At 41.2% G+C, this 17,810-nt stretch overlaps 1 protein-coding gene across 1 annotated transcript in view; it reads left to right on the top strand.

Moving 5' to 3' along the window:
* Positions 1-15,400: 15,400 nt before the first annotated feature.
* The window catches only part of Tnc (tenascin C), an 87,006-nt gene continuing 84,596 nt past the window's right edge, over positions 15,401-17,810 (top strand). The window contains exon 1 of the mRNA XM_051188023.1: positions 15,401-15,479. The gene's annotated coding sequence lies outside the window, so the exon portion shown is untranslated. The remainder of the gene's footprint in view (positions 15,480-17,810) is intronic.

The following is a 17,810-nucleotide window of genomic DNA, read 5'->3' as shown; positions in this document are numbered from 1 at the left end:
GTAGGGGTTTGGGGAGGGGGACAAGTTGCACGACCCAGACACCCAGCCAGCTTGGGAATCAAAGGATTCCTAAGATCCCATGTATATCCCACTTCTGATATCAGATAATGAGTGGGAATTAAGATTCAATGGACTCAGTATAGATTAAGTGAGGTTTATTTGGGGAGAATTCACTTACACATGAAACAAATTACTACCTTGGGTTCCTGCTCCAGGTATGCCACCCTGTCACCCGGATGCTATCCACAACCCAACCAGGAAGCAAATGAGGGAGCTGTGGGATCCGGGATCCCAGACCTAACCTTACCCTGTTATGTCTGCACCTGTGACCATGTGGGCATGGTCAGGGCGTGGATATCTCACTACAAAATGTACTGACTGGCTAGAAAGAACATGCTTTAAAAAAAAAAAAAAAAAAGTGTTTCTGGTGAGTTAAGCTTCCCCTGCATGGCGATAGGAGAAGCTGTCAACCATTTTTTTCAGCACAGAGGGCTTGTACTAGATAGTATGGACTTGGCTTTGGACAGTCTTGAGTTCTAATCCCCAGTCTACCTGTTGTATAATCTACTTACTACTTTACCTGTTGTTGTGTAAGTCTGAAAAGGGAAGTAAAAGCTGAGAGCCTCAATTAACTCCTCAGCAAATTGCAGAGTAAAATCCCTACTTCTTAGAATGGATTGGAATAACTAAAACCAGATCCTGGGAATTAGTATAGACTATTCCATGATGTCTTGGCTTTTTCTCTTACTTTTTCACTGCTGTGACCTAATGCCTGATAAGACTTATCTGAAGAAAGGGTTTATTGTGGTTCACAATTCTAGGGGATGCAGTCCATCGTGGCAAGGAAAACATGGCAGCAGGAAGATGTGACTAATCACATAGTATCTGCAGTCAGCAAATAGAACACAAGGAAAGTAGAGTCAGCATGAAGACTTCAAGCTCTGTCTACAAAGGACCACCTCCTCCAGCTATACCCTACCTCAAACTACACTACCCACTGGGAACCAAGTAACTGTTCAGACACATGAACCTATGTGAGATGTCCTACATTCAAACAACATCACTCTTCCAATTGCATTCATCATTTTGCAATCATATATGTGTTTATGTACATCTGTGTTTCATAGTTGTTTCATTTGTGAGTCTGAAAGTTCTGTGAATGAGAGACCTTGTCTCTTTTATTGTTCCAAGATCTCCTCTGACTCTGGGTTCAGCAAAATATGTTCAGTGAACATTTCAAAATGTATTTTTATACACTCTTTTTCTGTATCCCCACCTAATACAGTGAGTTTCCAGAGAGTAAACCATTCAAACAATGAAAAAATCAGATTCTCTCTTCCTCTATGCTTCTCTCATAGCCTCTTATGATCATCTTAGCTCCTGCACCTATAACATTGTTTTGTGATTACTGCTTCTATGGCAATAAAATCCTTTGTAGCTAAATGGCTCACTTTTCAAGCCCTATAATTTTATTCCATTACCTGTACTCAGGGTGTGATACATATCTGAGTCCAATAAGTGTTTGTAGAATAAAAAACAGTGATGCCTTAGGGAATATCTGTCCACTAAGTTAGAACTCAGACAAAATTACCTTTCTCATATCTCACAACTCATAAATTTTAACTACTCTACCTGTACAAACTCTGACAACCAAGAGCCAATGGGGGGAAGTGCAGTTATTTTTGTCATCCTTGAAAAGGACAACCAATCACTAATTCTGTATTAAATTAAATTATATGCTTTTAAAAATAACTGGGAACCAAATTTCTATATACAACTAACATCTCAAGGGTTTTCAGTCTCAATCACTCATTCATATAATATCTGCCAGGTGGTTGTTAGCAAGCATGAAATGTTCAACATTACAGTTAAAGCTTTCTGGGTCTTTGAAGGCTTAAAGAATGAAGCTGGAGAGATAGTTCAGTGGTTAATACCAGTGGCTGCTCTTCCAGAGGACCCAGGTTCAATTCCCACACCAACACCATGACTCACAAATATTTGTAACTCTAGCCGTAGGGAATCCAATACCCTTTTCAGGCTAATGCCCCATTCTAGCCTCCTAGGACATGATACATGCATATGGTGCACATATGTACATACAGGAAGAGCATCCATACACATTATATAAATTCTCAAAAAAGACTAAGTTTAAAAGGGGCTTATTAGAGCAGTGTTTTTGTTGACCAAAAGTAAGTCCAGCTGCTTGTATTGGATTGCTTGGAGCAGATGGTAGTAAAGCCCTTAAAAGCCTGTGTGACAAATTCCTCTTCTGCTGGTCTCAGCACCACTGGGTGAGGGGGACTGTGAAGCACAAAGGAAATCATAGTAAATGAAGTCCAAAAACGGAATGCTTAGGGGCTGGGAAGTGTGGTACACCTGTGGCTATCATATCCCCAACCAATGGATACATCTCTGAAAACAGGAAAAGCTACTACTTCATCTGTCACTTTTCTCCACAGGAAGGAAGAAGGAAACTAGCTATTGTTGCAGCTGGTCTAGCTGTAGTTAGGAATGCTATACATGGAGCCCTGACATGGGTTCATTCTGACACTAAGGATAAGATGGATCTAGTTTCTTTGCTTCTGTCCACCATGCCATTTTCTTCTAAGTTTTCTCCCAATTAATGCAAAGTAAGTTTACTTTCACTTGTGTGATGGATTGTCCCCTTTGCCCACTGGTTTATTCAGGAATCTTAGATGGTCCAAGACATTTAGGAATCATTTTCTGCCTTCTTCTGCCCGTGCCATGTCAGGAATCCTCATTGCTTGGACTGTAAGTCTACAATTCAGCAGCTCTGCTGCCTCCATACCCAGGAATGATGCTAGGATTTTGGCAAGACCTGGTAACTCCCATTATAACACAATCACAGGATGCATTACACTACATGGCTGACAAAAAAAAAATACAAATAAAGATAAAATAGAATATCTCCTCACCTATCAAGGTACTCACTATATTGCAAGAAAATGCCAGATCCACATTTCATAGCACCTTCAATTCATCATATACAGTGCCCCATGGAAAGTCTGTTGGATAAATTTTGCCCATGACCATGATTTATAAGATGATATTAACTTCAGGCCTTTACAATATGAGATAATTGATATTGTCACAAATTTCATCTTCCTACCTGTTTGCTAGATTAGCATGATTCAAATTTGGAACTAGTATCATTTTGAGTCAGATAGTTCTTTCCATGGGATATCATCTTATACATTACAAAGTTTTAGTAGAGTCCCTGGATTCTGTCCACTTGATGTGAATAACAACTCAAAATTGTGGCAGCTAAAATATCCATAGGTATCACTAAATATTACTGGGAAATAAACTCACCCCTTGTTGATAAATGTCCTTAAAGATAAAATTCACAAGGAAAGAGATTGTGTCTGTCATGCCTGCAGCTGTGTTCTCAACATCTCTAGGGACTGTATGTTCCATCAATGTGTATAGACTGAAGACACAAGTGAGTGAAAGAATTGAGCAATGAAAGTATTATTGTGTCCTCTCCCAGCTGCTGTCTCTGAGAGACAGAGCACACACACACTGTAACTAATAAGATGAAGACATAAATAATATGTAGGAAACCATAAAAGAAGGACTCCACAAAATGAAGAATCTTAGGTTCTCATCACAAACATGACATCAGCTGTGGTTACTCTTTTTGGTCAAGTAACCTCTCTTCCTCAGGTCTCCATTTAAAATAATAAAGATATTTATCCATAAATTTGCCATGAAGATTAAGTCAGTTTAGTGTAAGTAAAGTTCTAATAAGAAAACCAGCACATAATAAGTAACTAAGAACTTAGGATTAGAAGTAATAAATTAAACCACTTTCCCTTTTGGAGAGTCCCTTTCTGAAGCCACCATCTTCACATCTTCACCACACCTTTTCTCCTTGCTCCATGTTCATTTCCCTGGCTTCCTAGAGCCTGTGCCTGTCCTTTAATACTCTGTATCACCTTGTAGAATCTCCTTGATCAGTGTACCATTAGTATCTTTGCATCATTATAAAAAGATATGGCTGACACAAACTATTAATAAAGCAAAAAGAGGTTTATCTTGGTTTTTACTTCCAGAGTTTCAAGTCCAAAACTAGACAATGTCTTTGGTTTGGACATATACCCAAGGTGGATAAGATGGAAGAAAGGGTGCAAGAAAAGGACCCATTATCCATGGCTATCAGAACAGAATTAGCTAGGGCTAATGCTGCCTTTTGAGACTACCATGCTAAGAATGACAGTGATCAAAGTCTCAAAATTTAGTAAAAGTCCAAGTGTGGAATTTAACTTTGTTATAGATTTGTTGATATAACTCAGAATTTACCATTTGTAACTATATTATTGTGGGTCAAATATGGCTGTTCAAGGGCAATTTTATATGAGTTTACTTATTAGATTGTCAGTAAGATCGTAGCTTGCAAAAGAACCACAGTACTTCCAGTTGCTTGAAAAGCAATAATTTACTACCGACTTCAGAACTTTATACCAGGCTCTTAGCAGGTCTTGCCTGGCAATACTTTTCCACTTAACTGAGCCCCTGATGGAATTCACTTCAAAGCAAGCCCCCTCCAGTTGTTCTTACCAAGCAGCTGTCTCACTGATTCATCCTGGCCCCCATCCCTGCCTGTCCACAGGGATTATCAAGGCTTTGCTGTAATTTCCTTATAAAGTATTTCCACGAAGGGAAGCTTCTATCATCAGTCTCAGTGAGTCATCTTTCTATACCCACTTCCGAGCACTCCCATGTACCATTCATCTATAAGCCAAGCCCAATCCTGGCCTAGACAGGTGTTCCTGAGGATCCAGAAAGTCTTCAAACTCCCTGTATGGAGAGTGCTCTGCAAGATGCAAAGCTTACTGGGTGTCTAGTGAGCAGATTCCCAAATACCACAGCCGCATCTACTGAGGTTGCTGATCACAGAGGAAATCAGAGAGAAACTGAAGAAAAGATCAGACCTGTGGGCTATTTTCAGAAGTACTAAGGGAACAAGGAGCCTGGCATGGTTCCACTTGCTCTGCTAAAACCCCTTTTGATGTTTTCCCTGTCTATGTAGAAGCAGCCAGATGTGTGAGAAGTTCTGAAGCAATTCAATAGCCAGTTTTGTATACTTCCATGACTATATCTGGACTAGGTCCTTTCCCCATGTGGGATGCTGACTCAGGATAAGCAGACCTGGATGCATGCCTCAGCTGTTCCAGTGTGTGGGACAGGCAGGCTGTATATCTCACTTTCTTATCTCTGGCTTGAGCATAATCATCTCCCAGCTCTTCAGTTTGACAAAGCATGCTGTAGATGAATCCTTAAAGTTATTGACAAGCATCCATCCTGATAAAGCCTGACACATCTTAGAGTAACACTGCCCCTGAGATGATAAGGATGAAATGTGTCAGTCCAGATTTCATCTCCTGTTCTGGCCTGAAGCACTCAACACTGCAAAGCTCCCACATCAACAGCAAAAGCTGTCTGATTAAATTTGCAGTTCCCAGGCAATTTTTCTATTCTCTGTTCTCTAGACCACCCTATGAAATTATCTTAAAGCACATGAAATGAAAGAATATTTAGGAAGACATGGATGTAGATGTATATCATGGAACTACATGCACATAGAAATCTCATTCCACATTTCAAAGGAGATTGATACTATCACTCAATGATAATCTTAGACAATCAAAAAATTGACCAAAGCCCCGCTGTGTAGAAGACAGAAATAACACATCAGACATTCCATCCTTAGATTCATCTCTACTGGTGTTCTATAAAATTATCCCCCAAATTAGTGAATTAAAACTGAAGAAAGGTATTCTCTTGCAGCTATGAATGGCAGAAGCACAGACAGAGTTTAAGTAATGAACTTAAAAAGATTACAAAATCGTTTTAGAGACTCCACAGAGAATCTCTCAACTCTTTCAGCTTCTGGTGAGCCCTGGCATGACCTGGTTTGTGCCCACAATGCTCTATAATCTATGTATACTTGCCTCCTTGCAATCTTATCCCATGTACTCAACACCAACCTGTCACTTGCAATTACACCCACGGCAGTTCTCCCATCACAAGGTCATTCACTTCTCTCAATCACAAAATACCCTTTGTCATACAAGGTAATGCTCACAGGTCTCTTGGATAAAGTTTTTAGCCCCATGGCCTGAATACCTCTCTTTTGGCCCCATCTCCTAATACTGCCTCAGTGCAATCAAATTTCAACGTGAGTTTGGAGGCAGGACTGAAGAAGCCATATTCAGACAATAGTAGGAAGGTAGGTGGTACAGGTAAGGGCTGTTTAATCAGAATAGAGGGCCAGCCTAGAGTGTTGCCCATAAAGAAGTATTATGAGGCATATAGCTATTTTTCATTCTTTATTTCAATTTTTAGAGACAAGTTTCCGCTGTGTAACAGTCCTAGCTTTCCTAGAACTCACTTTGTAGACCATGGTGGTCTGGAACTCATTGAGATTCCTACCTTTGCCTCCAAAGTTCTGGGTTTAAAGGTATGTGCCACCATCATCCAGTGAGTCATATGGCTATTTGAGGTTAGTGCACCAACCCCCAGGTCGTGCCGAGTCAGCTTCTATCCCTAAATTGGCTGAAATTAGCTGTCTTGAAGGGGGGTGGGGTGGGGAGATTTGTCCTACTTAAAAAACAGAATATGCATTTGATGGGAGATGTCATTCTGTATATGTTTCTCATACTGGTTAATGAATAAAGCACCGTTGGCCAATAGGAAAGAAGACAGGCGGGACTAGGAGACAAGGAGGAAAGAGGAAGTGGTAAGGAGAAGTCAACATGGAGAGACCGGGGAGACTAGACGCCTGCCGCACTCCCCGGTAAGGAGACCACGTGGAAATACATAGAAATGGGTTAATAATTAAGACAGAGCTAGCTGATAAGAAACAAGTAACTGGCCAACAGAATTGTATCTAATACAGAGTCTCGGTGTGTTAATTGGGGCTGGCGCGGCGGCGGGACAAGACCAGCGGCAGCGGGTGGAAAAACCGTACTCGTTACATGCATTCTTAGAAAGCAATGACAGAACATTGATATTCTTCAACATGTGCTGTTGGAGGACAGGCAAATTGAGTTCTACTCTTTTAATGAAATTAGTAGTATTCATTTGAAACATTAATCTATCTGAACAACATTGAACATTCCTGCAGAAAAGTATTCAGTGTTATAAGTTTTTGGCTCTGGTACATTGTTAGCAAGCACTAGCCCATGAGGAAGAGAGGGGGAGGGTGGGTGGGTATTTCATGAAAACTATGTGAGCAGAGCACTACAAATTGGCCAAGCAGACACTTGCATATCCTGTCCCAATAAGACATAGGTTTTTTTTTTTTTATTATTTTCTTGTTTATTTTATTAACCCTTCATACTTGAATGAGCACACTACTAAAACATGTGTCCAAGAATATATTTTCTGGTTACAATGAGTAAAATAAAAAGGGAGGAAACCCTCAAAATAGACTAATTCCCTGATTTCTAGTGGTCAATACTACCAGAACACAAGAATTAGCATAAGTATTTGACAAAGTGTTGTTCCTTAAACATTTTGAATAATGTCATTAAGCATGAGTCATTTTTGTTCCATTTACATCCAAGGAATCTAGAAACTATGAGTAAATCACCCTAGGATCCTTTCTTATGCAAATATAGTGGTTGAATTAGGATTAGACTCAAGATCATGATGGATAGCCATTCAATTTCAGAATTAGCACAGTCACTTCACTGCCTCCTGTTGTTCCAGAAGCCAAAGCAACAAAACTTCAAGGCCTCTTCCTGTCATTATATCACCATTTTCAGATTCCATAATCACTCATCATAATCCACTTGAATCTAAGAATGTCATTTTGCCACTGGGTGATTATCAATTAAATAAACATAAACACACCCCCAATATTATTGGAAATTTTGGGGAATGGAATCCTCTTGGTGAATTTGAAATATTTCACTGTTATTTATTACCCATGTGCCCTAGTCTTTCCCTCACAACCCTGTTTCTCACAACTCTAATTTGAAATAAAGGAAGTAATGATAGAATCAATACAACAGGCTCATAGCAAAGAATCAATGCCTTAACACATGCAAACAGCCCAAGTAGTGCCTAAATCACATCACCAACTCTGTTAGTGTCAACCATCAACATCTTATGTTGTCCACAGAAGAAATCTAATAAAAAATATGAGATAAATAAGAAAAAATGACAAATCACACTTCCGCTGTGGGAAATCAAGCCAAGACATTAAATCGATTTAAAGCTATACATTCCTGTGACCTCTATGAAGCCCAAGACACTTTTACTCATCATCACAGCCTGTGCTCAGATCAATGAACATGACCAAAATCACTTCACATCCCTTTCTATAGGGAATATAGAACTTGGGTCTTCTGGCTTGACTTCAGCCAACATTGGTCTAGTAAAATCTCACTCTGTCTCTTCATACTTTAAATTTAAAAAAAAAAAATGTCTTAAAGTGTGAACAAGACAGTGCCATGGGACATTTCATTCTCCCCACTACAAATCCATGCAGAGCTCAGAAATATTTCAGATAGAAGACTGTACTCACATTTTCATACAACACAGCTGTGCCAGATGGTGCCTCACCTGAATATTCACAGGAAGGCAAGAGGTTGAAACATCACTCAGCATCAATATCAAGAATCCAGCATAGGCATCAGCGTGAGAATTTTCTCTCTTGTTCCTTTATATGGTCTTCATATCAACACTGGGGGGTACTCAGGGTTTGAGTTTTTATTTGAGTCTCACCAAAACTGAAAGTGAGCTTGAGAGGAGTACATGTTTTTTCTTGAGATGATTTACCTTCTAAATATTTGGGCTGAATGGAACCCAATACTGACTATTCTAGCTTTATGTCTTTATCATATTTGCTATCATGAAGCCAGCCAATCAGTGTGCCAGTCATTTTTATGGAAGCATGAATGGACTTCCTTCCTGTGGTTTGGGCATGTGCAGTAGTAAAAATGCTGCCTGCCTTTAAGGAGCTGTCACAGTATGGCTAAGAAAATGGAGAAGGAAATCAGTGATAATAGTTAAGGCAATAATCATCAAGAAAGTAATTTAAAGAATGATTTTGTTGTTTACCTCCAAAATATGATTGTCCTATTTTGAAAATGAATGAGATTCAAAATTATTAACAAATACTAGGGTATAGGCATTGGCCATAAACAGATGCTAGCCTTAAACAATTTTGCCAATAAACAGTCATGAAGGCACAATGCTAGCCATCAGGTGTTCGTGGCCTAGTTAGAGCAAGGAGGCAAGGGAGATTCCAGGTGCAATGTACTAACAATGAAAAATGACAGGGACAATAAGCACAGAGGAGGATGTGAGAACTCTGGAAACACACTCGGGGGGAAAAAAAACACCATGAAATAAAACATGAAACATAATTTATCATGTATCATGAGTGTAAACACAGCTTCTCTTAACAAACTGGATGGACAAAGGTGCTCAGGCTTCTAAAATATTTCTTTAAATTTCAACTTTTATTTGAGCTCCTAATATCCTTAGCACGCCCCCATTTGATATCAAGACAAGGAGAGCTAGCAGGTAGAAAGGATATGTCCAAAGTCACACAATCAATAAACCACCCCTGGAACCTGAACTCAATGCCAAAGTTCTTTTTATGCAGTTTCAAACACACACGTGACTTGACTAATTGTGTACCTGACTTATCCTGCTGTGCCAGTCAAGCTCCCATCTATCTTGTTTATCATTCAGTAACATCTTTGAGGATTTGGGTTTTTTCTTTTTCTTTTATTGATTGGTTGGCAGTTTTCTTATTGTATGCAAAAGTGAGAAGAGGTAAAAACAAGTAATGAGTGGAGATGTTCCAACAATATGGGAAAAGATCACCTAAGCAATGACTCTAATTGACTGACACTGTGTTGGATCTAAGCTATTTCAAATTGTTTGTGAAGACTTTTCACCCCTGTAGAGTCATGTGGGACTGTGAAATGAGTGCTGGCATGTTAAATAAACCCCAAGATGAAGAGAATGAAGATAGGGGCAGCAGAGGGCAACATCATTAGAGTTGGAAACCAGAGATGCTGGCTGACAGGAAGTAATCACTCGACTTCCTCGAGAAAGCTAGTCCTGGCCAATACTCTATTCATTCTAGTCCATCTGGGAAATAATGTACTACATGTAATAGACCCTTAAGAAAATGAGAATGATTTCACCTAGGTCAATCCTCTATACTCTGGCCTCCAACCACAGTCTCCACCAGTAACTTATGAATGAGAAGAGCAAACAAGCAATAACAAAGTCAGTCCTTGGCAGGAACTGATGTGTGGAGGTGGTGTTTACAAGCCTTCATTCTGCTCTCTCACATGGGAAAAAATGCTAACAGTACTGAAAAGGATATACCCATGCAAGATCGGATGCCAAAAGCCATAGTGCCTGCCAAACAGGAAGATGAGTGGCTATTAATTTATATGAGCAACCTCTGCCTTAATGCCTGGTAGACTTCAGAGGCTCAGTTCTGACTGCAATGACCATCTGCATAGGCAGAAGCTCTACTGGCCTATGGCTAGTCATTTCTCCTTGCTGAGGCCTGATGGGAGATGTTCTTCAGTATGTTGTGATTATGTTTCTCTTACTGGTTGATAAATAAATGCTGATTGGCCAGTAGGCAGACTGGAAGTATAGATGAAGCTAGCACACTAGGAGTGGCCAGAGAGATACCATGTTGCCACTGAAGGAGTAACAAGCTGGAGCATTACAAATAAGTCACAGCCTCCTGGCAATACATAGTTTAATAGAAATTGGTTAATAATTAAGTAAGAGTTAGCCAGTAAGAAGACTGAGCCATCAGCCAAACAGTTTATTATTAATATAAGCCTCTGTGTATTTATTTGGGATGAAACAGCTACAGGATTTCGAGGAACAGAGACTCCATCATCAGACCCCCCTTTCCTTGTCAGTGCAATGAATGTGTTGAACATTACAGTCCAATGCTCCCTTAAGTTCTGTTCCTATCCCTTAGAATAAAAAGGAAAAAGACTAGCTCTAAAACATAGTATGTCAAATATTCATGTCCATTATATCACAAATTCAATATTGCATCATATATCCCTGTGCTCCTATAATGTTCAAATATCTTTACTAGGCCCAGAAACAAACAGTCCCACAGCAAGCCTAGGGTCTAGGAAGGAAAATCAGACGTACACATGTAAAACTACATCATGTGGCTCTGATGATGCGGCCTCAACTATGTGCAGGGAGGCATTTTTTGTTGTTGTGTATCTTCTTTTGTCCATTTGTCTTTAGAAAACTTACTAGTTAGTTTTGTCAACTTGACATAAACCTAGACATATCTGAAAACCTTAATTGAGAAAATGTTTCCATCAGACTGCCCTATAGGCAAACATTTGAAAGGTTCTCTTAATGATTAATGTGGGAAGGCCCATCGCACAGCAGACAGTACCACTCCTGAGATGATGGTGCTGCATACTATAAGAAAGCCTGCTGGCAAGCAGTGGGAAAAAAGCTATTAAGAAGCATTCCTCCATGGTGTCCACATCAATTCCTAATTCCAAGTTCCTACCTTGAATTCCTGCCTTGACTTTCCTCTATGATCTGTTCCACAAATCGGGCAAAGGCCTAGAGATTGAAATAAAGACACAAGACAGTGGGTCATTCGTTCAATGGCAATGTCGGAAGGCTAAATGCCAAATGCCATTTATTGAGGGGATGGAATGGGCTTAAATACTGACTGACAGCACAATGGAAAATTACAGGAATTTTAGGCTTAGCTCCTCCCCACGAGGTGTGTATAGTCAGGAGGTATGTGTTATCAAAATGGGAAGAGTACCAAAAACAGCCTTGGGGCAAGGAATTCTGGCCAACAGTTTCAGGCTTGCTCAAGGTGCCTCAGGGGTCCATGCAGGGCCCTACAAATGATATGAATGTGACCTGAGAATAGTAAATAAAATGAACCCTTTCTTCATTTTACCCATGGTGTTTTATCATAGTAACTAAGACAGGCAAAATCTCACTACATAGATTAAACTTGCCTGGAACTTACTATGTAGATCAGGCTGACCTTTAACTCACAGAGGTTTGCATGTTTCTGTCTCCTGAGTGCTGGATCAAAGTGATGAGACACCATACCTGTCTTGAAAACAGTTTGAATAAATAAATCTATGCAGGAAACTTCAAAGTGAAATCGGGTCAGAACCAGATGACTCATCCTCCTCTATCCCGGGAGTGGTGAGGGAGGAAGGGGACACCTGCCTAGCCAGCCAGATCAGCCTAATCAACCCTGGTGATCAATGGGGTGACAGATGTCACAGCTGATAAGAAAATGGGGACAAGACCAGGCTACAGAAACTCATAGAGAAAGCTGACCTGAAAAAGGGGAACTTATAGACCCCAGACTGATAGCTGGGAATCCAGCATTGGACCGACTCAGACCCCCTGAACATGGGTCTCAGTTAGAAGGCCTGGGAAGTCTAAGGGACCTCTGACAGTGGAATAAGGATGCACAAAAGGACTTTGGGAGCACATTCCACATGGAGGGATACTCCCTTAACCTAGAGGCAGGAGGGAGGGCCTAGTCCCTACTCCAAATGACTTGACAGATTTTGTTGATCCCTCTTGGAAGGCATCACCCTCCCTGTGGAGTATGTGTGTATGGGGGGGGGATGGGATGGTAGGGTGGTCCAGGGGCATGAGAGGGAGGAAGAAAGGGAGGGAGGGAGAGAGGAAAGGAGGGAGAGGGAACTGGGGTCGATATATAAAATAAGAAATATATATATATATATATATATATATATGTATATATATATATATATATGTTATTGGAGGACAAGGCTAGGAAAGGCATAGAGGACTGAATATCAAAGTATATTACATGTAAAATAGAAATAGCACAACAAACACATTTGTATAATTATGATATACAAATAAAAATGGTCAATGGTCCAAAGGGATAGAACAAGGCCCAGTTTGGGTGGTCTTCTTCACTTCAAGGCCAAGGTATGGCTAGAATGAAGATATTTCATACTTTTTTAAAGAAAACTCATTTTGTTGGTGGTAAAAGGGTTTCTTGTTTTTGTTTGTTGTTAGGGGTTTTGTTAGGTTGGTTATGTTTATTTGTCTTTGAGAAAAGGTCTCATTCCATAGCCCAGGCTGGCTGGTGAACCTGCTGCTTGAACTCTCAAATACCAGAATGACTAAAGAGTGAGCCTCTGCACCCAGCTGAAAATACATTTTGCAAGTAGGACATACTAAAGATGTGTCTGTGGTGTCATGAAGCACCTCTGGGGCAGCTGAAGGTTATACTCTTATGTGTCAAGGTTACTGGCTGTTTCCCTCTTCAGAATGAGTCTGGTCACATTTGGTTTTGTTCTCCTGTGACCAGTTAAACAATTTGGAGTAGCTATGAATCAATGATTGGTTATAGAACAGTAAGAATATTTGGGGGCATGGATCTGAGGTCTGGAACATTCTAAAAAAAAAAAAAAAGCCCTATTAATCACCCAGTTTTGTTTTGTTTTGTTTTTGTTTTTCTTGTTATTGTTTGGCAGACTCTCTCTCAACTTGCTTAAATACCTTGTTCAAATAAATGTAATTAATTACAAATAAATTGAGTATATATTATGTGTAAACATAGCTCATAGGGCACATGGCATAATACCCTTCCAACATTTTCTTTGCTGAAAAGATATAGTCTACCACTTAGGAAAGTTCAGAGGCATGGGAGCATTCACTACTAGTGGAAAACAGGCTCATACCACTGAAATATGTTTTGACTAAAATACAGGATGAAAAACTCCCCAAATAACCAGCATTTGAATCAGTCAAAATGGCTTAAAAGGTCAAATGAGTTCAAAAGTTCAAATGTTTTATGACGATTTATAGGCTTTCTTGCTATCTGTGTTAGGGGGTGAGGGGTCACTTAAGCAGAAAGTCCTAGAATCTTGGAGCCAGTGCTTATGTAGGGAATGCCCATCTTCTTTGCCTTTTTCCACTAGGAAAATTGAGACCAACTGTTAAGATAAAAGCTGAAAGGTGGTATCAATCAGTGTTAAAGGTAAGTAGATGGCTGAAACCTCCATTACTAGTCGTTAATTAAAGTATCAGAAGTTTCTTGTAAATTACAGAACGAAGATGCATTCTCCATAGTCCACATGGCAGTGGTGTCTGTGCTAACATGTGACAGTCTCCTATTTAAGTATCATCATTCACTATTTCTGATCAGTAGTGTGTCATGGAGCCAAGAGTTGACAATCCTTCTCAGGCAGAGACCACCGATGGTATTAAACCACTTCTCTATATTGTGAGCTACAAGTGCTGTCCCAGACAAGCCCAGATGTACCGTACCTCCCATGAGCGTGGATGTTCCTTCTCCCTCCAATGCCCCCATGTGCCCCGTGGATACTCTAACTTGCTAAACATCAAACCCAGAGATGACCTTAAAGATGAAGTTATCTTTTGAAAAGTATTACTTCTTCTTCTTCTTCTTCTTCTTATTATTATTATTATTATTATTATTAAGAAAAAAGTCTGGATTGAGTATCTGTGGGCACTGGGAGCTCAGGAGCCACCCCCAAGTAGAAGGCATTTAGTACTAGGTATGAACATTATCAAGAGTGGCTCCAGCAGGTTGCTGGGCTAGGAGATAATGATTCCTCCAGGCCACAGGGCATGGCTGGCTCACACTTCAGAAAAGCACCCCCTCCCTTCTAAGCTTCCAGCATGGTCCCCACCTGCTGAGAATTGATCTTGGGATATCTCCATGGGACCAAGAGAAACTTGAACTGCCTTGGGCTTGTGCAGCCGTCTATCTCCTCTTTCCAAGAACTGGGTTCAGCCCTGGGGCTTCCTCTGAGGTGCCACCTCACAGCTGCTGCCCAGAGCCCAAGGGAACCCAGGTCAGGTTTCCAGCTTGCTAGAGGCCAGGAGTGGAGCCAGGATCCGGTTCCCTCTTGCTCAGCTCCAGAGGCTTCTGTTTCACAATTAGAATCTTTGTGGAGCAATACAGAAAATCACACTTCCCTAACAGTCTGCGGGGGCGGAGGGAGCTGGAATTCCTCCCCCCCCCCAACCTTTTTTTTTTTGTTGTTGTTGTTCACAATAAATTGTATGCAAATGGTCTGTTAGCTGGCTGGGTGCCTGGAGTGAGTGCGTCTTTCATGAGCTAACCCTGTTCCGCTGGGAGGGCTGTTCCTTTAACTCGCAAACCGAAGGGGGAAAAAAAAAAGTGGGAAAGGATGTCTGGAGGCGAGGCGTCCCATTACAGAGGAAGGAGCTCCCTATATAAGCCTGCCAAAGCTGGCTGCTCTGGCCACAGACCGTCTGCTGTCACAAGTCTCTCCAGCGCAGACACACACCCCAGCCTCTGGTGGGCACAAAGACGGTGGCTGTGGAGACGCTAGGACTGTGTCTGTGGGAAATCGCCAGAGGCTCAGCCCAGGTACTTTGCGGACTGTGCACCCAGCGACCTAGATTTCCCAGAAAAGGTGAGTCTGTTGATCCCATCATCCAGGGGCTTTCTGGGATGCCCTTGGCTTTCCTGGTACCCAGTAATGTGGGTTTGCAACTACAAAACTTGTTTTATTCCCACTCCCAGTAAAAGGTTGTTTCAGGGTGTGTGCTAATGCATCCTGATTATTCCCAGCTTGCCCTCCTCTTGTATTTAGTGTTGATCTGTCAATAGTCACCATTCAGAGGAACTTTTGGTAAAGTTTTTGTCTGTCTTTCTTTGAAGGAGAAGTAAGACTTTTTCTCTTAACCCTTTACCTAGTTGATTCACACCTGTGGATGTTTCCCCTGTTGAGTGTTAGAAAAGCAGTGTTTGAAAGTGGCATTCATTCACAGTCAGGGATGGAAGGATAGAAGATTGTGGTAGGAAGAACACAATTATGTATCCTAAAGATCTCAGCACTTGACAGCTTTCAACCTCCCCTACCCAAATTTGGTCCTCACAATGCCCACTCTATGGCAAGGTAAACGCTGGGTTACCAGAGTTCTAGGCACGGATGAACAACCCACAGGCTGGTGGGCAAGCCTATGGGTTCTTGGAGCAGCATCCCAATCTCTGGTTAAAAGTTTCTGATTCACCATCCTCAGGTGGGGGTCTTTGCATGTTTACAAGTTTGGGAGCTATCCAAATCCTATATTGCTTCCAAATCAGGCTCTTTCTTCATAAGTCATAGCCAAATTCCCTATTAACATCTTCTCTAGATAGGAAAGCCACCTTCCCTGGTAAACTTTGAAAAGAACACAGAGATTCTTTGAAAAGAACACAGATGCTGTCCATGATACAGGGAAGTTAAGAGGTCCAATTCTGTCCCCAGGAGTGACTTGGGTATTCCCACTAGTACCACCACAATACTTAAGTGCCAGAAAAAATATGTAACTTCTGTGGACCTTAGTTTCCACTTTGCTGAACTGGGGCAACAGTAGCCCTTATAATGAGGAGCAAATGAGGACCAAAAAGAGCAAATGGGCAATCTCTGCCATCACACTAGAAGTGACCAGAACAGCACTCCAATTCCAGAGTATTTCTGCTTAACCCTACCCGCTAGTCTTTGTCTTTTTATCTTGCACAATCTGAGAGTGCCTCCTAGCCTGGCAGGAGGTTGTGCTGGCACCTTTAGGAACAAAGGTGGCAGCCTGGGGATGGGTATGAATGTGGAGTTCTGGCTCCAGAACACCCTCAGGCTCAAGTGCTTGGCGATGGAGTGCTGTGTGGCTGGTGATTCTTTGGAAATGCTTTGCGTCAGAGGGCAAGCTGAGCAGGGTGCTCTCTTTAAGGATGAATGCTTCTTGTTCATATTTCTGTGGATCATTTTTCCTTGCTTTCTAGAGCTTTCCCATATATATCTTAGAAATGAAATCTGCTCCCCACCCCAGCACCTTGTCCTGAGACAGAACAAGCCACATTGGGACTGAGGAGAGGTTTGTTCAGTCTAAATAAACTGACAGAAATTGTTCCTGTCGTATGAATCAAGCACTTTCCAGGGCATGGGAGGCAGTGTGCCTTGGCCTTGTGCATTCCAAGAAAGTGACCACATCTGGGGAAAGGGGGGAGTGTGGAATGTGAATCTTCTCTGAGTTGCTCAAGTGGTGTGAATGGGGAAAGAACTGACAGGGGTGTTCCTGTGCTCTCTGATCACCCATTGCTTGCTTTGTTCAAAACACCTGGCTTTATGCTCCTGTTCCCTATGTACCCTCTCTGAAGGGGTGACAAAGTTTCCAGCCATCTCCTTTGTCATTCATACAATGTGAAGGAGGAATTACCTCTATGGCAAGAGATGTCTTTCTGTTTACCTGATCATAAGTTCACAGACACCTTCAAGATTAATGTTCTAAATAAATGCTTATCAAGTTAACAATGTAAGTATTTATTAATAAAATGTGAAGAACAATGCCAATTGCTGACAGGTAAACATGAGACTGTTTGGCCTGACATGTGGATAAAGGGTTTAAACCTTACTCCATTGTTCATCCTCTGAAACATTTTCACACAGCACCAGATCTCACAGCCAGGCAGTACTCCTGTTCTAAACTCCAGCATTTATGGGAGTAAGGACAGTTTCCCAAATGAAACAATAGATAGGAATTTTAGAAGCATGAGAAAGTCTGGTTATTTTCATCAATGTTAGTGATAACCATCGCCAGCATACTGTTAGCCCAGTGTGTAAGCTATAGGCTCTCCATGCTTCCCTGGTCATCATGGCACCAAAAGACCACAGCCTATCTTTGAAACATGGTTGTACTTATGAGACAAAGAGACTGGGAGTGCAGAGAGATTGGGTCTCAAGTGATGGGGCCAGAATCTAAGAACA

This window comes from Phodopus roborovskii, unplaced genomic scaffold, assembly GCF_943737965.1.
Source record: "Phodopus roborovskii unplaced genomic scaffold, PHOROB, whole genome shotgun sequence".
Classification (NCBI taxonomy): domain Eukaryota; kingdom Metazoa; phylum Chordata; class Mammalia; order Rodentia; family Cricetidae; genus Phodopus; species Phodopus roborovskii.
The sequence above is the reverse complement of the archived record's forward strand: the minus strand, read 5'-3'. Positions and strand labels throughout refer to the sequence as shown.